The sequence below is a fragment of the Saimiri boliviensis genome, chromosome 13 (genome assembly GCF_048565385.1).
Source record: "Saimiri boliviensis isolate mSaiBol1 chromosome 13, mSaiBol1.pri, whole genome shotgun sequence".
Classification (NCBI taxonomy): domain Eukaryota; kingdom Metazoa; phylum Chordata; class Mammalia; order Primates; family Cebidae; genus Saimiri; species Saimiri boliviensis.
Genome location: NC_133461.1, coordinates 92,779,778 through 92,803,401, shown reverse-complemented (window position 1 = coordinate 92,803,401; position 23,624 = coordinate 92,779,778). Strand labels below are relative to the sequence as shown.

The 23,624-nt window shown below is 38.6% G+C and overlaps 1 protein-coding gene across 7 annotated transcripts in view; it reads right to left on the bottom strand.

Annotated features, from left to right (window-relative positions):
* Positions 1 to 23,624, bottom strand: part of SLC7A2 (solute carrier family 7 member 2) — a 70,192-nt gene that overhangs the window by 42,385 nt on the left and 4,183 nt on the right. For 2 of the 7 annotated variants that reach the window (XM_074383967.1, XM_074383968.1), the window contains exon 2: positions 22,794 to 22,839. The exons of 4 other annotated variants lie outside the window; for them this stretch is intronic. The gene's annotated coding sequence lies outside the window, so the exon portion shown is untranslated. Of the gene's footprint in view, positions 1 to 1,196; positions 22,840 to 23,624 lie in introns of those variants that run through there. One more of the 7 variants, XM_010346093.3, reaches the window with a different exon arrangement.

Genomic DNA, 23,624 nt, shown 5'->3' with positions numbered 1-23,624 from the left:
AGGAGTAAACATTTGTCCAATGAATGAATTAGGGAGTGAATGATTCATATTTGGTTTGCAGTCAACTAAAACCCTCATGTCTTTTTTCTCAAACATTTCTATATAGTGTGGTCCTCTTGGTTCCATTTTGTTTAAATCATTATTTTAAAACCTAAATTCAACATTTTAAGTTTCATATTGTTTGAGGTCATGTTATAATACAAGTCTGTCAATCATGCATTAAGTACCCTACCTACCTGTGTGTCACTGCAAATTTGAAAATCAGGTCTTATATGTTAATCCAAATAAATGATTTTTAAAAAGTTAAACCGGACAGAGCCAAGGACAAAGTACCATGGCATGCCACGAAGATGTCCCTTCAGGCTGATATTGATCCACTGATCAACACCCTGGATATATCATGCAACCACCTAGATATCCACATTTCTCTCCAACTTATCCCAAGGTTATCACAATATGTTAAGTGCTTTGCTGAAATCCTAATACATTATATTCAAACTTTCCAAATTCACCAGTCTAATAATCATGGAGAAAGAGGGCATGCAGTTCGTTAGGCGTAATGTGTTCTTAGCGAAATCATGATGCTTTCTAGAGATAAGCTACTTCTTTTCCAACTGCAGTAGATATCACACACAGCTAAAATTTTGCTGGTGGATGATCTTCAGCTCCCTGATCCATGGTTTTCAGAATCTACATTGGCTTTCAGTTTGAAAATAGGGTAACTGCCTCTTTCCTTTCTCTTTCTCTCTTTCTCATACTTCAGGGCACCTCCAAGATGATCTCTGCTCACTCCACACACCCATCTAAAAATTCCTCCAACATCATGAGATGTAATTCATCCAGACCTGAAATTCTGAACTATTTTTTTTTTTTTTTTTTTTGAGATGGAGTTTCACTCTTGTTACCCAGGCTGGAATGCAATGATGAGATCTTGGCTGACCACAACCTCTGCCTCCCAGGTTCAAGCAATTCTCCTGCCTCAGCCTCCCAAGTAGCTGGGACCACAGGCGTGAGCCACCATGCCCAGCTAATTGTGTATTTTTAGTAGAGATGGGGTTTCTCCATGTTGATCAGGCTGGTCTCGAACTCCTGACTTCAGATGATCCGCCCACCTCGGCCTCCCAAAGTACCGTGATTATAGGCATGAGCCATCATGCCCAGCCCATAAGCTAGTTTTATCAGTGAGGTTCTCTCACCAACTCAGGCTTCAGGTTCCCTTTCAGCCATTTGTCTTGTCCTTCTCGTCAGGTGGCCATTCTTCTTGTAAAGACAAAAGTAAAATAGAGATTTAGAAGCTCTGCCTTCTCTGTCATCTGCTTCTACCACACCAGGCTTCTCCTTTCTTAATCACCTTCCTATTTCACAAGCTGCCAATCAAACATTTCTTTGCCATTTTTCACAAACCCATACTTCTTACTTTATTCTTCCACCTTTTAAATCTGAACTCCTAAAATGAATTCCCATGGCAACTACAATGAAACCTTCTGGTATCCGCCCCCTTGTTCCTAACTCTGAGTATTCATTAATAGATAAGGATTTTGATTGCATTTGTCTTTTCTTCTTTCCAAACAATATCACTTTTTAGGGTTATGGTACATAGAATTACCTTCATATTTTATCTGAGCATTTAGAACTCTGCTTTTTAAATATCTAGGGTATAGAGGTTAAGTCCACTAGCTAGTCATGAGGCAATGTTCTAAGGTATAATGCAAATTATTTCCCCCTTATCAAAAGACAAATATCTTGTGAATATTACCAAAAAGTATACCTTGTGTAAATTTTTTGAACTTCCCAAACTCTCAGTACTCAGCCTCCCTATTTGATTTATCTATGTCAACAAAGACCAAGTTTGTTTACAAATCTTTCATAGGAAGGTTTCAACAAATCCTGCTTGCAGGAATGTCATGGTTTTCAAGCAACAAAGCAATATTTCATCATCTACCTCCATTAGCACCATCCAGTTGCTTAATGTACCCTGAGTGCAAACTCATACACAGCCAATCACTGTCGAGGCACGCAGGATTCTGCCATGATAATTTAAACGTAACCAGCTCATTGTGAAATTAAAACCCTAGCAAACAAATCCTCCCAGATTATCAGCTGCACCTCCCTCAGGACTTGCCACTCCTACGGTTCGAACACCCAAACCTGTATTTGTATAGTGTCCTTTTTCCAGAACATCTTTCTGTGAATGCAAAGATAACCTGTTGAGAAATAAAAAGAAAATGCAACAAATACTAATAATTGCAACTATGATTTTTTTATTTCAGATTCTAAAGCTTGTTTCTTATTGCATATATTTAAGGTATACATCATGATGTTTTAATATACTTATACACAGTGAAATGATTACGACAGGCAAGCAAATTAGCATATCCATCTGATCACAGTTATCCCCCTTTTAACAAATAAGACTTCTAAACGCTCTATTTTCTTTTTCTTTTCTTTCTTTTTTTTTTTTTTTTTTTTTGAGATGGAGTTTCGCTCTTGTTACCCAGGCTGGAGTGCAATGGTGCGATCTCGGCTCACCGCAACCTCCGCCTCCTGGGCTCAGGCAATTCTCCTGCCTCAGCCTCCTGAGTAGCTGGGATTACAGGCATGTGCCACCATGTCCAGCTAATTTTTTTTGTATTTTTAGTAGAGATGGGGTTTCAACATGTTGACCAGGATGGTCTCGATCTCTCGACCTCGTGATCCACCCGCCTTGGCCTCCCAAAGTGCTGGGATTACAGGCTTGAGCCACCGCGCTCAGCCTAAATGCTCTATTTTCTTCAAGTAGAGAAATACTCATAATGAAGATATGCCTTCTAATGAGGGAGAACAAGAGCCCAGCATCTCTAAGAAACTCAGAAAGAAACCCCATTATTCAACTTAAGAAGTCAAGGTAAACTCTGGTGGACTGAAAGGAGGCTTTTAATAGACTGAATGTAACACAGAGAATGGGAAAAATATGTGGAAAAATGGTTCTATGTTAGATTACAACTTTGTCTAGATGCAGGGGGAGAGCTGAGCTCTGAGTAATCCCTGACTCTTGCCAAAATCAATGTATATGTTTTTTTGACGTGGAGTCTCCCTGTGTCACCTAGGCTGGAGTACAATGGCACAATCTTGTCTCACTGCAACCTCCGCCTCCCAGGTTCAAGCAATTCTCCTTCTTCAGCCTCCTGCATAGCTAGGATTACAGCTACATGCCACCACCCTTGGCTAATCTTTTGTATCTTTAGTAGAGACGGGGTTCCACTATATTGCCCAGGTTGGTTTCAAACTCCTGACCTCATGATCTGCCCACCTCAGCCTCTCAAAGTGCTGAGATTACAGGCATGAGCCACTGCACCCAGTCTACTTTTAATTCTTTAAGGAATCTCCACACTGTTTTCCATAGTGGTCGTATTAGTTTACATTCCCAAGAGCAATGTAAAAGTGTTTCCCTTTCACTGCATCAATGCCAATATCTATTCTTTTTTGATTTCTTGATTATGGCCATTCTTGCAGGAGAGAGGTGGTATCACATTATGGTTTTGATTTGCATTTCCCTGATAATTAGTGATGTTGAACATTTTTCCATATGCCTGTTGGCCATTATTTTATCTTCTTTTGAGAATTGTCTATTCATGTCTTATCTTACTTTTTGATGAGACCATTTGTTTTTTTCTTGATGATTTGTTTGCGTTCTTTGTAAATTCTGGATATTAGTCCTTTGTCAGATGTATAGACTGTGAAGATTTTCTCCCACTCTGTGGGTTTTGTTATTCTTCTGATTATTTCTTTTGCTGTGGAGATTTTTTTAATTAAGTCCAGCTAGTTATCTTTGTTTTTGCTGCATTTGTGTTTGGTTTCTTGGTCATGAAGTCTTTGCCTAAGCCAATGTCTAGAAGGGTTTTTCCAATGTTACCTTTTAGAATTTTTATAGTTTCAGGTCTTAGATGTAAGTCTTTGATCCATCTTGAGTTGATTTTTGTGTAAGGTGAGAGACGAGGATCCAGCTTCATTCCTCTACATGTGGCTAGCCAATTATGCCAGTACCATTTGTTGAAAAGGGTGTTCTTTCCCCACTTTGTTTTGTTTGCCTTGTTGAAGATCAGTTGGCTGTCAGAATTTGGGTTTATTTCTGGGTTCTTTATTCTTTTCCACTGGTCTGTGTGCTATTTTTATACCAGTACCATGCTACTATGGTGACTACAGTATAGTCTGAAATTGGGTAATGTGATGCCTCCAGAGTTGTTCTTTTTGCTTAGTCTTGCTTTGGCTATGTAGGCTCTTTTTGTTTTTTTTTAGGATTGTTTTTTCTAGTTCTGTGAAGAATGGTGATAGCATTTTGATGGGGGTTGTACTGAATTGCATTACTTCTAGTCATATGGTCATTTTCTTTCTCTCTCTCTCTCTCTCTCTCTCTCTCTCTCTCTCTCTCTCTTTTTAAGTTCCAGGATATACGTGCAGAATATGCAGGTTTGTTACACAGTATACATGTGCCATGGTGGTTTGCTGCATCTCTCAACCCGTCATCTAGGTTTTTATTTTTAGTTTTTGAGACAGGGTCTCCCTCTGTCACCCAAGCTGGAGTGCAGTGGTGTGACCATGAGTCACTGCAGCCTTGACTTCTTGGTCTCAAGCAATCCTCCCACTTCAGCTTCCTGAGTAGCTGGGACTACAGGAGCAACCACTATGCCAAGCTATTATTTTTATTTTTATTTTGTAGAGGTAGGGTCTCACTGTGTTGCACAGGCTGGTCCCAAACTCCTGGGCTCAAGCAAACCTCATATCTCAGCTTCCCAAAGTGTTGAGATTACAGGCATGAGCCACTGTACCCAGCCAACCCCCTTTTAAAAAATCTACTTCCTAGAAGTCAAAAAAGATGTCTTCTCTCACTTGCTATTGGCTAGAATTTGACCCTAGTATGCTTCAGGGGAGACACAAGACCTAGTCTTTATTTCAGGTGCTCTTCTAGATGCCCAGCTAAAAATTGGGAATAATCATCATCCTTTACTATATTGTCAAAGAAAATGTGATAAAATGTAGTAAGAATCCTCCCCAGTCTCTGCCCTTGGCTGCTTATCAGGGTGGTACAAACAAGTGCACAATCTACTCAAGCCCAGGATACAGGTTCAGCCCTGCTCCTTGTGGTCAGTAAGGCCAAGATGGTTTAGCTGTGTCCCCACCCAAATCTCATCTTGAATTGTAGCTCCCATAATTCCCATGTGTTGTGGGAAGGACCTGGTGGGAGATAACTGAACTGTGGGACAGTTTCCCCCATACTGTTCTCATGGTAGTGAATAAGTCTCATGAGATCTGATGGTTTTCTAAGGGGAAATCCCTTTTCTTGGTTCTGATTCTCTCCTGTCTGCCACCATGTAAGACATGCCTTTTACCTTCTGCCATGATTGTGAGGCCTCCCTAGCCACATGGAACTGTGAGTCCATTAAACCTCTTTTCAAAAATTATCCAATCTTGGGTATTTATTTATCAGCAGCATAAAAATGAACTAATATACAAGTATAGCCTGGGTCATTTTCTTTCTCTTACCTAGAAGATTGTGTTGCCAGAAAGCCACTATAGTCATTAAGGACACAGTCTCAGTAAGTCTCAGTAAGATTCTGTAGCTTCTGTTAAAAATAACTTTCCAAGCACAATTTCTTTAAGCATTGGCCACTGGGTAACCGCTCTCTGTGGAAGTGGCTTGACAGAAAACTTTACACAGGGAAAGAAGGGCATTAAGAAACTTGCTTCCACATTTGGGTTTGATTTCTTCCTTTTACAGCCTGCTGTATGCTAGCAATGCATCATTCTGGGCATGGACACAGAGCTGGGTTTTCATCAAGGCTTTGGCTTTTGAGAGTTCCTCCTTAGCCAAGCATATCCCAGCACCCCATGCTAATGAGAGGCTTGCTGCCAGAAAGCTGAAAAGAGGCCACAGCCCAGCACCACATCTCCCTGTAAGTACCCCCATCTCTGGGGTTACTGGCTCCTGCCACAGTTGTCTTCACAGGGTGGTCTGATCCAGGCATGGGATCCAGAAGCACCTGATGGATGGCAGGCTGGGATGAGTGTGGATGAAATAGCAGAACTCCTTCAGTGCAATTCCTCAACCAAGAAGTTTACAGAAATTAATGAGACAGAGACAGTGTGCCTAGAATTATCAAGGAGCTGTCAGAATTCGGCCAAATTAATCTGATGTAAATTCTTACAATCCTACACTCTGTCTTCTTGCCATCATTGCAAAAAACCAACACAGATCATTTACAAGCTTTTTTGTCTGTAGGGAAAAGACACAGTATACCAAACATTGCCTAAGCTCTGCAAGTATTTCCCTTCATTTTTTTCTGAAATATAAACATTTCTTTGGCCTCCCTCTATTAAAATATACAACTTCATATTTTAAATATATTCTTTTTAGAAGGCAACTATCCTAAAATGGCTCAAGGACTATTAAAAAACTAGCAGAAGTAAATGTAGTTACCTTACATATGTTAGCCTAATCAATAATATCAACTAATCAGCAAGAGTAACTATCATTGTGGTGCTATATGTTTTGTTTCTAAATGAAATCATATCTGAAAAATACTTAAAAAAAGTCATTTCAGTAACATATATGTTAGATGTACATTAAAAATATAAATAACATTAAAGCAATTAACAGAACTGATTTGCTTTTAAGATACTTAAATATCTTTCTTCTTCAGTATTATTTTTGTATGGTCACAAATCAATGCTGGAGCACAAAACACACACACTATTTAAAACTATCCTCTGCTTAAGCTCATCTCTACTTAAAGATAATAATACCCTTTTACTCCTCTCAACATCCTTCTTATATCCCATCTCCCCTGTGAAACTTTTTTGAAATGAAAGTAAATTTGTTTGGAAAAGTAGTTTTTTTTTTTTAAAAGACACAGTCTTACTCTGTTGCCCAGGCTGGAGTGCAGTGGTGCCATCTTGGCTCACTGCAACCTCCACCTCCCGAGTTCAAGTAATTTTTGTGCCTCAGCCTCCCGAGTAGCCGGGATTACAGATGTGTGTCACCACACTTGGCTAATTTTTGTATTTTTAGTAGGGATGGCGTTTCACCACGTTGGCCAGGCTGGTCTCGAACTTCCAACCTCGGGTGATCACTCGCTTTGGCTTCCCAAATTGCTGAGATTACAGTTATGAGCCACAACATTCAGCAATGGTATTTTTTATAAAAGGGTGTGTGTATGTGTGTGTGTGTGTGTGATTATCTATCTATCCGTCTATCTAAAATCACATACATAAACATTCTCATGAACCCCTATGCTTCAGATAACCATTTTAAAATATATTTTGTTGGAACATATGACATAATAGAAAAGTTTCTCCCTTTAATAATTCTTTCCAAAAACATGGAAGGTTTTAAAGCATTTAAGATTTAAAATGCTTTTATCACTTATTGCAGTGTCAAAATGCCCCAAATTCTACAATCAGTATCAAACAGCATCCAAAACTAAGTGTAATATACTTTAACATATATGTTTCACTCTGATCATCACTCATTCTTTCTCATAGAAAACTCCTCTTCGCCCAACTCCTTGTCAGAGAATAAGATATTTCAATCAACCAGATAGGTTACTGGTAGACAACAAAATTGAATCCATTCCCAGGGTTCACAGAAGAAGGGTGCTCTCCTTGGATTATTCTAGAAGGTTTTATGGAGAAGAGATCATAAAGAATATTTTAGGCCATCAGAAAACTCTGCTTGGCAAGATGAATGTGAATATTTAGGAACCTGGCCACCTTTATTCAAAAGCCCCAGAGATACTTTTATCCTCTTTATGTAAGTTACCCTGAAGTAAATGAAGGAGATGATGATATGGCATGGAGAAAAGTTACAGAAACAGTGTGAAGGGTTTGAAGCCAATACTAGGGAGCCACAAGCAATGAGAAAAAAGCACCTAAGTATACAGCAAGGCCATACTGAGAAGAACCCAAAACTCCACAGCCTCATTAAGGCTGACCTGGAGGGACAGGGCTGGAGGGAACAGGATTCAAATACAGGAAGCTCTCAATTAGCCTACAGCTGCAGAAATATGAGATTCTCATTACTATTGCTTAAAAAGAATTCAATCATCAATTTATAATTTTAGAAGAGTTCTGGTAAGTTCCTGGAATGAGACATGCTCCTAAAATATATTACCATCGCTATAACTTACTTCTGGCGCTACTACTGAGAGCCAACATTTATCAAGGGCATACTAGGTTTTAGGAATGAGGCTAAGTGTATTACATATATTAACCTAACTGAACTACCTATCAACCCTATGAGGTAAGTGCTTTTATTAGCACTAGATTATAGGTGAGAAAACCAATGCTTAAAGAGTTTAACCACTAGCTGGTTGTTATAGACCAAATGTTTGTGCGCCCTCAAAATTTCTATGAAGTTCTGACTCACAATGTGATAGTATTTGGAGGTAGGGCCTTTGGAAGGTAATTAGGGCTAGATGAGATCATGTGGGTGGGACACCCATGATGGAATTAGTGTCATCATAAAAAGAGAAAGAGTCTGGGGCTGGTGTTCTCTTTCCACCAAGTGAGGACACAAGGAGAAGGCTGCCATCTGCAAGCCAGGAAGAGAGCCCTCCCCAGAGGTCAATGCTGGCACCAGAATCTCAACTCCTAGCCTCCAGAACTGAGAAAAATAAATGTCTGTTGTTTAAGTCCCCAGTCTATGGTATTTTATTATAAGAGCCCAAGCAGACTAAGATGCTAGCACAGATCAATGTCAGGACAACGTCAGACCAAGTCAAGTCTGTCTGACTCTCCATCAAAGAATATAATATGCATTAGTGTTTCAGAAGCAATGAAATGAAGTTTTACAATTTAAAAAATTTTTTTTTGTTTTTTGCTAACAATTTTGTTTTGCTGTGGCCACTGAAGTTTTTGATGATTTCGTACCATCCAAAGAGACAAGCACGACATTTACATTTTTTCCAGAGCTCAAAATTTCCCATGAGGAACACTAGCTTGAGGAAACAGAGCTCTCTGCTGAGCAGAGTGTTAACTGCCACACCCCAGAAAGTGAAGCACAGGCAGTTCCTTACCAATAAATAGTCCAGTTACGAAGTACGCATTCTAAACTGAGATGAAACACTATTCCAGAATGTGCCTTAATGAAAGAAACTTGTCACCACGGCTTGGTTAAAAGCCAATGTTAGCTGATGATTACATCATCCAGCTTAATATAGCACACTGAAGAGAAACTCAGAATTGATGGAGTTGCAGGATATTGTTTCCTTTACTTTTGGATGTTGTGCAAAAAAAAAAAAAAAAGAAAAGAAAAATGAATAAATATTTGAGACTATCATATAGGGAGCAAAAGTAATTCAAAGGAAAGGGGACTCCATTTTATTTATTTTTTATTTTTATTTTTTGAGACGGAGTTTCGCTCTTGTTACCCAGGCTGGAGTGCAATGGCGTGATCTTGGCTCACCACAACCTCTGCCTCCCGTGTTCAGGCAATTCTCCTGCCTCAGCCTCCTGAGTAGCTGGGATTACAGGCATGCGCCACCATGCCCAGCTAATTTTTTGTATTTTTAGTAGATACAGGGTTTCACCATGATGACCAGGATGGTCTCGATCTCTTGACCTCGTGATCCACCCGCCTCGGCCTCCCAAAGTGCCGGGATTACAGGCTTGAGCCACCGCACCCGGCCGGGGACTCCATTTTAAACAAGGCTGTTCTACCCCAGACTTTGATATATAAAAATAAAATAAATAATAGAGACTATTCATTGTTCTCCTATTATGTCTTAGGTTCCTGACATACTTTATTTAAGCCTCACAACCACCCCAAGAGAAATGTCCTGTCTTAGGCTGATGAAACTAAGGCTCAGAGATGTTACGTAACTTCTCAGAATCACAGAGCAAGATCTGAACCTAAGGTCTGTGCAGCTGCAAACCCCATGCCCTCTCCTTTTTGCCGCATAACCCAGAAGTGGTGAGAAACACAGAATGCTAGCAGTTCCCAGGCTCTCAGCAGCCCCCTAACACCCAGCTGATGAAAGAAAATTTGAAGGTCATCAAGACGTTACCAAAAATATATTTGAAATACTTCAGAATTTTAAAACTTCATCTCTAACAGATTCTAACTTTTCAAATTCATGAACTATTACTGCCCTAAAACTGAAAATATAATAGTTATTAAATGTAAGCAATAGGAAAATCAATGTTTAAGGACAAAGGAAGATACTAGATTAGCATCAGGACTTAAGTCTGTATTAAAAATGCCAACATACATTAAAACTCATACCCCTAGCTAGAAAAATCTCCAATGATTTAATACAAGAAGGTTATCTACAATAAGAAGCTGAAGATTTTCATGGTCTTCACTGGAACATATAACATTTTCTAATACACTTGTATGCATTTTACAATTTATCTAGTTCATTTCTAACCCATCTCTTGGCTTCTTGGTTTCTCAATCTGTAATACTCCAGATGCTCTTCATACTCCAGAATTCAAAACATATTTCAGAACAAGCAAAGTCTTTTGGCCCTTCAAATCATGTCTTTGTGCTTTCATTTTGCCTAGATTTTATTTCAAATGATCTCTGATAATATCAGGAACCTCTTCTTTCTATTGCCCAGTTTTTGTTTGCTCTCATTTGTGCCTGGAAATAAATGAGTATAATTAAGTTAAAGTCAACATTATTTTCTTAATCCACACAAGGAACGTGTGTTTAAAGTGCTGCAAAGGGAGAATGAGCAGAGACACTGGATCCATATTTAAAACAACATTTGAACTTTTCATATAGAATTCCCACCTTAACTCCTTAACAGCACAAGCCTGCTACTACAACTTTTCTGTCCCTTGTTTCAAAGACTTAGCTCATGGTTCTGTGTATTATATAAACCAATAGTCAGATTATGGGTAGGTAGATTACACCAAAGTACACACTGCCAAAAACCCACCACCCCACTCAACGTCCCCATCCTTCAAAACAGTGGCAGCCAAGTAAATTCACAGGGACTAGAAAATTAAAAACCACAAGGTACGTCCTCATTACTGATGACTTTGGACACATACCGGGTGGGGGGGAGTACTACCATTACATAATGACTATTTAGATCAAATAAATATTGATTTGGTAAACGTTTCTTAAGTTTAAAGGTTCATCTGATGCAACAAATCTTTTTTTAGTGTTAGCAACTATAAAGTCCTTCCCCTTTTCCTGGTACCCTCGCATGAAATACATAATTCAGCATAGTAGGTACAGCCTTTACCAACACAGCTCTTCCAATGTATATACTCATTACGTAAAACAATTTCCTATAAGATCAGAAAAGAAATGCTGTTTTACCCTTGGCCCAGACAATTACAGCACCAAATACTGGAAATATTTATATTCTAAACTAACGGAAGATTTTATCTTTCTCATTTCAGTAAAACTTATCACAGGGTCTCTACTGCCTTTATGCTTATTACTGTTACGATTCTAAGACTTAAGGTAGTTGTAACTCATAAACTTGAACAAGTGGAATCTGCTTAGAGATGAGGCCTTAATCGAACGTTTTTAGAAGACGTCATTTTTGGCTGAATCAAATGATATTAAAGCTAGCTTAAGAAATGACTGTGGAATCTAAGAAGCAAGGCAAAGCCATTCTACCAAGCAAAGTTGAGTTTTTATCCTACTCAGAGCAGCTTTAAGAGGGAAATCTGGACAACTTAATTTTTTTTAGACAGTCTCACTCTATTGCCCAGGCTGGAGTACAGTGGCATGATCTTGGCTCACTGCACCCTCCGCCTCCCAGTTTCAAGCGATTCTCCTGCCTCAGCCTCCTGAGTAGCTGGGATTACAGGCACTGACCACCATGCCTGGCTAATTTTTGTATTGTTCGTAGAGACGGAGTTTCACCATGTTGGTCAGGCTGGTTTTGAACTCCTGACTTCAAATGATCTGCCTGCCTCAGCCTGCCAAAGGGCTAGGATTTCAGGCATGAGGCACCACGTCTGGTCGGCAACTTAAATTTTTAAGTTATTTCAGAATTAGCTTCCAGGGATGGCTGCTATGCATTTCCCCATCTTTCTTTCTAGGTATATTTTTGAGAAGGGAAAATATTGCTTTATATTCCACTATATTCTGACATATTTAAAGAAATCTAAAATAAAAACATGGGTTTTCTGGGCTCATTCTACTTCTATTCTTCTCACAATGTCAGGGACTCTGAGGGGTTCTCTATAAATGTTGAATCAGTCATTTCTCCCAAGTCAAATGCATGTTTTGGGACATATTGTATTTTTTTTTAAATTGATTCCTCTTTGGTTTACCATAGTTCACCACTACCCCTTTTAATTTGCACTACCTGTTTCATTCATTTCTGTTACTTACCTGGATCCAGGGAATTGTGACCAAATCACTGAGAGACACTGTGAAGTCAAGGAAGCCTCACTAATGTGCAGAGGTGTTTTTACTCCCAATAAGGGCTGAGCATATACCCTTGTGGAGAAGAACTAAGACTGTTAGGTGTCATTGATATTTACATGTTATCTGCAGTTGAAATACATCCAGCTTTTTTTTAAGAATCCATGCTATTATACACATGAATATAGAAGACAACTGATCCTGAGAATAAATAGAACTTGATTGCTACTCTTTAGAGGTAGGAATGTTGAGTGGGGTGGCAGGTTTTTGGTAATAAGTGCATTGGTGTAATCTATCTACCTGTAACTTATCCTGAGAATAAATGGAACTTTCCCTCTTTTAGCTGCTCTAAGTGGGACAAAACGTCAATTTTGCTTGGTAGAATGTCCTTTACTTGCTTCTTAGATTCCATAGTCTAGCTTCACTATCATTTGATTCAGACAAAAATGATGTCTTATAAAAATGATCAATTAAGCCTCATCTCAGCAGATTCTACTTGTCTAAATTCATGAATCACAACTATCTTAAATCTTAGAATCATAAGAGTAATGAGCATAAAGGCAGTGGGGACCCTATGATAACTTTTACTGAAATGAGAAAGATAAAATATTCTCTTTTGAAATAAATGGAACTTTTGCTATCTTTTAAAATCATAGAGCCATAACCGGGCAAGATTTTAAACTTCTTTTTCTATGAATGGAGGTAAAAGTGGCTGATTTTGTTTTTTGTTTCAGTTTAGAGCAAACTTGTAATTATAAAAACACTTTAGGCCGGGCACAGTGGCTCAACACTTTGGGAAGCAGAGACGGGTGGATCATGAGGTCAGGAGTTGAAGACTAACCTGGCCAACATGGTGAAACCCGTCTCTACCAAAAATACAAAAATTAGCCGGGCGTGGTGGTGGGCGCCTGTAATCCCAGCTACTGGGGAGGCTGAGGCAGGGAACTGCTTGAACCCGGGAGGAGGAGGTTGTAGTGAGCTGAGATCACGATGCCGCTGCACGGTAGCCTGAATGACAGAGCAAGATTCCGTCTCAAAAGGAAGGAAAAAGGAAAGTTTAGAATTTATCTTCAGGCAAGTAAGCCAAAGATTTCTAAATAAGATTATTTTCCTAAAGAATGACATTATGTTGTGAAATCAACGGTCCCATACGTCAGTGTGTTAGAAGGTGAGGTATAGAAAGAACATAAACTTTGCTGGCCCCCCTAGCATGGGTTCCAACCCTCTAAATTTTTAACTCTCAGAGTCTGAGTTTTAAATGAAAATTTTTTTCAAGGGGAAAGTTTTTGTTTAGAATTTTAAAGTCCCTAGTTTATTACCTTATATTAGTAATTATAAAATTATTATTCTTGAAAACCCCATATACAGTTATGTTCTACCAGGTTTTTTAAAGTATAAAGTCAATATTTTAATGTATAATGTTTAATGCTTTAGCGACAGATTACATTACTTGAATAAGAACTTCACTCACCGAATTCTATCTATTCCGTGAATAAATTGTACGACAAATGCGATAATAGGATCTCAAAAAGCAACAACTGTATTGGTCTAATTCAGATCAGCCCTCCCTAGCTCCACTGAAAAACTTGCAAAACAATGCGACAGATGACTGAGAAAGAGGAAAGGTACTGAGGGCTCTTCTGATTCTTCAGCAACACCTCCCTCTTCCTAGGCACTGAAATAAAGTGTTGGAAATGTCAGCACTGCAGGACTAAGAATGAAGAAGTTAACGTGAAAATGCTTAACTTTTTTCTACAGATTCATTTTTAAAATTTTACTTTAAGTTCTGGGATACAAGTACACAATGTGCAGGTCTGATACACAGGTATACACGTACCATGGTGGTTTGCTGCACCTATCAACCCATCAGCTAGGTTTTAAGTCCCGCACACATTAGTTATTTGTCCTAATGTTCTCCCTCCTTTCACTCCCCTCTCCCTAACTGGCCCCCGGGGTGTGATGTTCCCCTCCCTGTGTCCATGTGTTCTCACTGTTCAGCTCCCACTTATGAGTAGAACATGTTGTGTTTGGTTTTCTGTTCCTCTATCAGTTTGCAGAGGATGATGGCTTCCAGCTTCATCTATGTCCCTACAAAGGACGTGACCTCATTCCTTTTTATGGCTGCATAGTATTCCATGGTATATACGTGCCACATTTTCTTTATCCAGTCTATCATTGATGAGCATTTGGGTTGGTTCCAAGTCTTTGCTATTGTAAACAGTGCTGCAATAAACATACGTGTGCATGTGTCTTTATAGCAGAATGATTTATATTCCTTTGGGTATATACCCTGTGATGGGATTGCTGGGTCAAATGGTATTTCTGGTTCTAGATCCTTGAGGAATTGCCTTTTCCCATTAAAAAGTGGGCAAAGGATATGAACAGACACTTCTCAAAAGAAGACATGTATACGGCCAACAAACATGAAAAAAAGCTCAATATCACGGATAATTAGAAAAATGCAAATCAAAACCACAATGAGTTACCATCTCATGCCAGTCAGAATGGTGATTATTAAAAGTCAAGAAAAAATAGATGCTGACCAGGCTGTGGAAAAACAGGAGCATTTTTATGCTGTTGGTAGGAATGTAAATTACTTCATCCATTGTGGAAGATGGTGTGGCGATTCTACAGATTTTTTTCCTAGTTATGGATATTCTCAACATTTTACTGTTTTTCAATACAGAAGTAATGTCATTTATGTTAGCAGTTAGGCAATTCTGACTTTTTTGCAAATACCTCTGTACAGTTTAAAATGGCCAGTTCGGTCTTTTATTATTATTTTATTTTTTACTTTTATTTTTGTATTTTTGAGACAGAGTCTTGCTCTGTCACCGAGGCTGGAGTGCAGTGGTGCTGTCTTGGCTCAATGCAACCCCTGCCTCACAGGTTCATGTAATGCTCCTGCCTCAGCTCCCAAGTGGCTGGGATTCCGGCTGCCTGCTACGATGCCTGGCTAATTTTTTTATGTTTAGTAGAGACATGGTTTCACCAAGTTGTTCAGGCTGGTCTCAAACTCCTGATCTCAAGTGATCCATCTGCCTCAGTCTCCTAAATTGCTGGGATTACAGGCATAAGCCACCATGCCCAGACCTCAGTTCATTCTTACATAATGCACACAACAATGAGAAATAGGTAGATACGGTTCTACTTGAAATGAAATACATATAGGCTTCTTCTGAGCCCAGGATCTTATGATTTACCAAAGCTATTCATGCTGCAAATCATACTTTGACGAACGTGAAAAATTCAGCTCAGCAAATAATTTCAGTAGATGTTTTAGTGAAATGAACACTAGAAAAAAATTACTTTTCTCCACCATAAAACACCATTCTGCATACATCACTTTGTTGGAAGTGAAAAACAAAAGAATAAAAATTATTGCATTCTTGTTTCTCTTTTGATTGTACTTAATAACAATAAGGAAATTGCCAGGTATGGTCGCTCACGTCTATAATCTCAGGACTTTGGGAGGCCAAGGCGGATGGATCACTTGAGGTCAGGAGTTCGAGAGCAGCCTGGCCAACATGGTGAAACCCTGTCTCTACTAAAAATACAAAAATTAGCCAGGTGTGGTGGTGGGCACCTATAATCCCAGCTACTTGGGAGAGTGAGGCAGGAGAATCGCTTGAACCTGGGAGGCGGAAGTTGCAATGAGCCAAGATTGCACCACTGCACTCCAACCTGGGCAACAGAGGAAGACTCTGTCTCAAAATAAATAAATAAATAAAATAATAAGGAAATTACACTTAGTTCAATAAAATGAGCATTTTTCTTCAATTTTTGAAAATAGCCTGAGCCAGGCATGGTGGCTCACACCTGTAATCCCAGCATTTTGGGAGGCCGAGGAGGGTGGATTACCTGAGGTTGGGAGTTTGAGACCAGCCTAAGCAACATGCAGAAACCTCAGCTCTACTAAAAATACAAAATTAGCTGGGCACGGTGGTGCATGCCTGTAATCCCAGTTACTCAGGAGGCTGAGGCAGGAGAATCACTTGAACCTGGGAGGCGGAGGTTGCGGTGAGCCGAGATTGCACTATGGCAATCCAGCCTGGGCAACAAGAGGAAAACTCTTGTCTCAAAAAAAAAAAAAAAAAAAAAAAAAAAAGAAAATAGCTTGAATTCTGATTCATGCATACAAAGTTAGATGTCAGATTATATAGTTCAATTTTACCGATTGTTCTGCTCTAATATGCAATGCATTAAAATGACATCATGAATTAAGGACCCACTCTTTAAACAGATGACTTGAACTTTCAATTACTGTTGGTACGAACAACTACAGCTGGTGTCTGCAGTCCCCACTCCTAGAGCTGCCTCCACTTCTGTGACATCATTCTCCTGCTTTATGCCACCATTACCTCCCTCTTTCATCAACACACACCACAGGAGCTCACCACCAAAAGGCGACAACAACCAGTCAAGAGAAATTAAAAAAAAAATTTTTACTAAATACTTTCAAAACTGGGAGAAATAATGTGGGTCCTCACAGTTTTTAAAATCCTTATAAAAATTAATATATTAATATACTACCATTACCGGTGGTTCATTGTGATAAATCATGCTTTCAGTCTTCAGTCACTTGACCAATTATCATTTTTATTGTTTGTTTATTTATTTATTTTTGAGATGGAGTCTTGCTCTGTTGCCCAGGCTGGAGTGCAGGGGCATGATCTCGCCTCACTGCAATCTCCGCCTCCCGGGTTCAAGTGATTCTCGTACTACAGCCTCCTGAGCAGCTGGGACACAGGCACCTGCCACCATGTCCAGTTAATTTTTGTATTTTTAGTAGGGTCAGGTTTTGCCATGTTGGCCAGGCTGGTCTTGAACTCCTGACCTCAGGTGATCTGCCTGCCTCAGCCTCCCAAAGTGCTGGGATTACAGGCATGAGCCACTGCACCCGGATCAATTTACCTTTTTAAAAGTAGACAGGGCGTCCAACCTCCAATACCTCAAGTTAGCAATGCAGGAAAAATACAAAAATATTTTATATAATTTACAAGAACAACAATAAGGTTGTTTGTCCTTGACATTTCTCTTGTACTCTGTAGCAAAAAAGACCAAAATAACGTAAATATGCTATTCATTATTCAGAAAGTTCATGTGATCCATTTCAGTGCAGATAAAATGCACTATCAACAGAAATTTTATGCTAACTCTGCTCTTTTTTTTGTTTGGTTCACTGAACTAAGTGCAAACCATCTGTTACCTATGATAATCAGAAAAAGTAAAAAATTCAAACAGCTTTTTTTAAAAAAGCACAATAGCACTCCAAACAGAACTTACTTGTTTAAAAGCACCACTTATGAGGTTCAAATCCTAATGACTTTAAAGGGCTCAGAACTCATATTTAAAGTCTTTTTATTTTTAGATTAAGACTATACTTTTCCACTTTGACTTTAAAGGGCTCAGAACTCATATTTAAAGTCTTTTTATTTTTAGATTAAGACTATACTTTTCCACTTTCTGGTAAAAGTATGCAATTTAATAAAATTGTTCATATCATAAGATTGTCACTCTACTAAAATGTCTTATACCCAAATACGTTAATTTGCAAGAATTTTAAAAATCTATCAAAACTTTCTTTTCCACTCTTCCTATAACACTTATCATTTTCTAAATGCACTTCATTACCTTCAAATATCTCTTTGAAAAATAATTTAATAGCTTATTACAAAATCTTTAGGGCATATTAACATAAGAGTTTTTAAAATTTATTCATTTGTATTTTTTTCATTGGCATGTAATTATGATACATATTTATGGGATAGAGAATGATATCTCAATATGTATATACTATCGGTAATGACCAAATCAGGGTGATTTGCATATCCATCACTTCAAACATTTTTCATCTTTTCTGCGTTATGGACATTCAAAATCCTTTCTTCAAAAAAATGCAAAAAAGACAGGTACAGCGGTGTATGCCTATAATCCCAGCACTTTGGGAGGCCAAGGCGAGAAGATCGCTTGACCAGGAGTTCAAGACTAGTCTGGGCAAAACAGTGAGACCCCCCCTCTCCACAAAAGACAAACAAAGAAAAAATGATTATAATAATACACAAACACACACTTAAATCCTCTCATCCAGCTTTTTGAAATTACATAATAAATTATAGTTAACCATTAAGATCTAAAAATTTTAAGCTAAAATTGTACTGATCCCCAATTTAAAAATTCCACCTAAGTAGTATATTCTAGCAATTATTATTTGTTTTCACAAAAAAAGAATGGTCTGATGTAAAACTGTTTTCTCCAAGTCAACATGCTTGGACTCTAGTCTTCACTCTACCCCTAGGTGTCTAACCTCAGATGAGTTACATCTCTCAAAACCTCCATCTCTTAACCTTTAAAAAGAGTGCTCTAAAATGTCATTCCCAGGCACTTAACTTCCCTTCCATATTTTTCTAGCACTGTGCTAGGAACTTGATAACTGTCCACGGCCAGGGAGGCTACAGAGGAATGTGTCCAAAGCCTCTGAAATTTCGCACAGCGCAGTTTTAAATGTACTGTTAAGTTTAGGCTTTAAAATACAAAACCAGCTGCCAGAATGTGTCTCACCATATTTTTTTTTCTTTATATTTTTTTGGGATGGAGTCTCACTCTGTCACAAGGCTGGAGTACAGTGGCGCGGTATTGGCTTACTGCAACTTCTGCCTCCTAGGTTCACGCGATTCTCCTGCCTTAGTTTCTCTAGTAGCTGGGACTGCAGGCATGGGCCACCACAGTCAGCTAATTTTTGTATTTTTAGTACAGATGGGGTTTCACTATGTTGGCCAGGATGGTCTTTATCTCTTGACCTCGTGAACCGCTCACCTCAGCCTCCCAAAGTGCTGGGATTACAGACGTGAGCCACTGTGCCCAGCCTGTGTCTCACCATTTTTATAGTGAGAGAATCAAATGAATTTCCAGGACACCAAGCCTTACTCATGTATCAATCCTCTTTAAAGAAAATAGTGATTTTTGTTATAAAAATGAAACTCTGCTAAGTTTTAGGAGAGTTTAAAACAGGTGCCAGCCCAGCACTTGTTTCACAGTTCTAGTACTACAAATTTTATCAACACCCACTATTGTTTTTGAATGGCACGTAAAAGTGCTTGTTGCTATGTTCTTGTGGACGCCAAGTCCTACTCCACCTACAGAACCACTCTGCTGCAAATGCAGTGCATTTAAGAGAGGGGTTTCTTTTGCAACAAAACTTTACAAATTCTAACTGCTTATAAAGTAAGTGTTGCAAGAGATAATCTCAGTAGCTAAATCAGCATTAAAATTCCTCAGTGTTTTTCTCATTATTGCTCATTAAGTATGTTATTAAACAAACATAATGGTAAAAAGAAAAGCTATGGGTTATATTGTAAAAATTGAAAGGCCCTGAAATAATGCTTTCGTTGCTCTTTAGTATGACTTAGTTCTATTCAACTGTAAGTTTATTAAATCTCAGAGATTTCTACAAGAATATCCATATCAGAGCTGGCAAGATTAGATTTCAAATGTCACACTAAAGATGCTCCAATTTTGGGTAAGAAAAGAGGGCACTGACTATTCTTATCCATTTTTTTCCTGTTTATGGCATACATTTACAAATCCTCAATTTAAATTTTCTCAGCTAAAACTCAAGCATATTTATTTCTGGCCCATAGGAAGACATTGAAATCTATGAATCTAAGAATTTGAAGGAAAGAAAGATGGTGAGGCTGGAGATCACTGAAGGAAACTGCGTCCACCATGGTACTAGTGAGAAGGGTCATAGCTCTGTGACTCACAGAGTGTCCCCAACTGCCACATCTACTTCTGAGCCAGTTCTCAGCCCCTCCTTGGAGGCCAAAAGCAGTCTTCTTTAGCAAGAGGAAAGGATGCATGACCAAGAAGGCCCTATCCTGCCCAAAGGATTCTCTCCTAAGATATTCTCCAAGAAGCTGACATGGTTTCTGTATTACAGAGTCCTTATCTTGGGTTTCCAAACCCTAGTTGTCCACTGGTTGTAATGCAGGAAGTCTTGACCTTTCAGAAATCTTACACAAAGTTGCTGGAGGGAGGAGGTGCAGTTTACAAACAGATGTTCATTCTTTTTTACAGGGAAGTGAACTGGATGGGATTAAAGGGTAGATGTTTTCATCAACCAATATCCTTAGATGTTTTACCAAGGGAGCCACTGCTGTATAGAACAGCTGCTATGATCTTAGAGTTCTTCTTTCCCACAGAGGCATGAATGTAAATAGAATGGTCAGCATATTGGAGTAAGGGAGGAGGAGCTCCTTCTCTGTATATCGGAGAACTATGGGAACCATTTGTTCAAAGGCAGGCCTCTTTCATTAGACAAGACTGTAAAAGTCACACGATATTTTCTTTTTTTTTTAAGTTGAATTTCTTGAGTTCTCTTGTTTGATTCAGTTATTCAATATTTTAAGAGTTGCAGTTAAATTTCACAGACTGCTCAAAGAGTATGGCCCTCAAGTTGTAAATATTAATACAGTTCTTACTAAAAAGAATATGACTTTTCACTTCTCCAAATTTGTTAATAAAAGTTAACCATAGAGATTAAAGCCAAAGAGAAGAGGATGTGGTGGAAGAGGAACTGTGAACATATATGGGTTCTCTAAGGAATGCATACAGAAATACAATCGATAAACTTGATAGAATTAATTGTTACTTTGGTTACTTAAAATGACCCCAATTTTATTCCAGAATAAGAACCACTGGTAATTTTATCAAGTATGGGCTCTGCCAGTTAGAATTACATAAACATTTTTAAATGTCCCTGCAATTCAAGACTTTAAAGTGCGAAATAATTTGAGGAGCAACTAATTGAAAGGTAAGGGTTTCAATTCGCTAGTAACTGAACTCAATAAGAAACTGACCAGTGGTCCAGGAGTGCCACCAGATGTCATCTACCACTGCCTTGATCTCATTCAGCACTTGGCACATTCTCACAGGGCACAGAGCTGCTGCTTGATATTTACTCCAAGCTGAGACTCACTAAACACTCAGCAGTGGCATTTTGTTTCAAGATGATCAATAAACTGAATTCTTAGTAGTTTGTTATTCTAACAACGCCGTCACAAAAGTTCAGATCAATGCCTCTGAGTTGAAATCAAAATCTCACTTTGCTTGGTGAATCACAGCCAATGTGACTTCACTTTCCTGCCATAGGCTGCTGTGAAACAAAATTCCTCATGTGGCCAAAACACAACTGTTTCTGAGGCCTAGGGAAGGAGTGTCAAAGCTCACCTCAGGCTCCTTCTAGGTCTCCACAGAACTCACAAGCCAATGTGTCTCCCAAACAATTGTTTAAATCACAACTGAAATAAAGAAACCACTTAAAACTTGCTGGTGAATTCAAACACAAATATAAAACTGTATGGTTTCATATGATCATTAAAGCAAATAAAAAGTCCATACAGAGTATCCTAAAGTTTGGAACTCAGGCTTTTTCCAGAGAAATTCATACCCACATTGATACAAATTATCATGAAGAGTTTCCATTTGAATTTTTATCAGGACAAGTACCTTGGCAAGTTGCAATATTCTGTGAACTATGAGCGTCGTGTATGAATAATAAGTACCCTTTGCTAGAACAGATAAGGAACATCGTGGGAATGAATATAAAGTGAATTTCAGGAAGCAAAAAAGTCACGTTCTAAAGAAACAGCCACCCTTCCGAAGGGGAAAGTTTTTTTCAATAAAGATGTTTTCTACTTGAAGGAAAAACACAAAGAAGAAATTTGTGAAATTTTTATTTACTAACTGATGGAAAGTTCATTTAAAATTTTATTTACTTATATAATATTTTAAAATAATAATATAATGATTATTCACCTGCCAACAAATCCAAGACCTAAAATGAATACTATTTACTGGCCATATAAGAACCAATCATGGCATGATAGCAGGGTGCAGTGAAGAATTATGAATAAAGAATTTGGAGCACCTGAGGTCCATTGAACAAAACCTTGTGAAGTAATTCCCCCAGTAGAAATGGACTCTTCACAGTATTCTTTTAAATAACCTGCCTACATAGACTAAAAATGTGAATCAGTTTCTCATCCAAGCCCCCCTCCACCCAACCTCTCAGGAACGATTATCAAAAATTTTTTAAAAGGTATGTTCGTTCACAAGAACCAGGAATCTGGAAAGTCAAGCAGTGATACTCAACTCCATACCTTCATGGAAACCTACTTTGTCCAATGGAAGAGCTGTTATCTTATAGGGATTTAAGTCTTTAGTAAAGATTCTTTTAAAACATTCTTTTCTTCTACTAGGCCAGTGGTAAGACACCAAACTGAATGTATTTCCTTCTAACAGAAGAACTGTCTCTCTCTACTATGGAATAGATAAAAATCTTTCCACTGTCTACACTTTTTTTTCCCTAAATCAGTCCTTTTTCCATTCCAAGGTGCAAGTCAAGATTGGAATCAATACTAACCTGTAAAGGCTCACTGCTTTCCTGCTGGTCTTCAGAGAGTCTCCTGCTGGGAGAAGCAATGATGGGAGCGATAACTAAAGGCCTCTTGTGATTTCTCCATTCTTTTTTTTTAAGCCTCCACCTCCCTGACTCAAGAGATCCTCCCACCTTAGCCACAGACATATTCCCACCATATATATACATATACTTGTAGGAAGACTTACGGAGCCTTGATGAAGCCAGAATGGGTTAAAGAAAGAAGAAAATTTTCCCCACAACTGTGGGAAAAACTAGTAAGAATCAACAAGGGACATAAAAATTCTTTGTTGTGTATTGTTCACCAAATATTCCAAAAATGAATACAACACAGTCGAGGCTTTTTTCTTTTAAGCTCCTGTTACAAAGGTCATGGAATGCTCTCGTATCACTTGCCTTCCCGCTACTGAATCAGAGATTAGGCTCAGTTCTGTAGAGGGGGGCTAAGTACTCAGCAGTCCCAGAATGGGTGTGCAAGTGTTGCTTTCATTTTTTATTTCATTTTACGTATTTTATGTTTTATTTTCTGCAGGAGGATGGGGACACTGCAAAAAATTAAATTGATGACATTTGCAGCACTAGACCGCTCTAGCTTGATGATTCAGTCTTGGATGTATAAAGTCCTGTATCAAGAAACTCCAAGATTTTCCACAATACATCACATCCATAACACCCAGAGAAACAGGGAACCACATCTCTCTGAAAAAAGAGATTCAAACTTAAAGTCTAAAAAAGAACAGAAGAGACGTGACTCACATATTCGAATCCAGCCTTTAAAATAGCCTCATTAACTCAAATCTTTTCTTAAGTCAATAC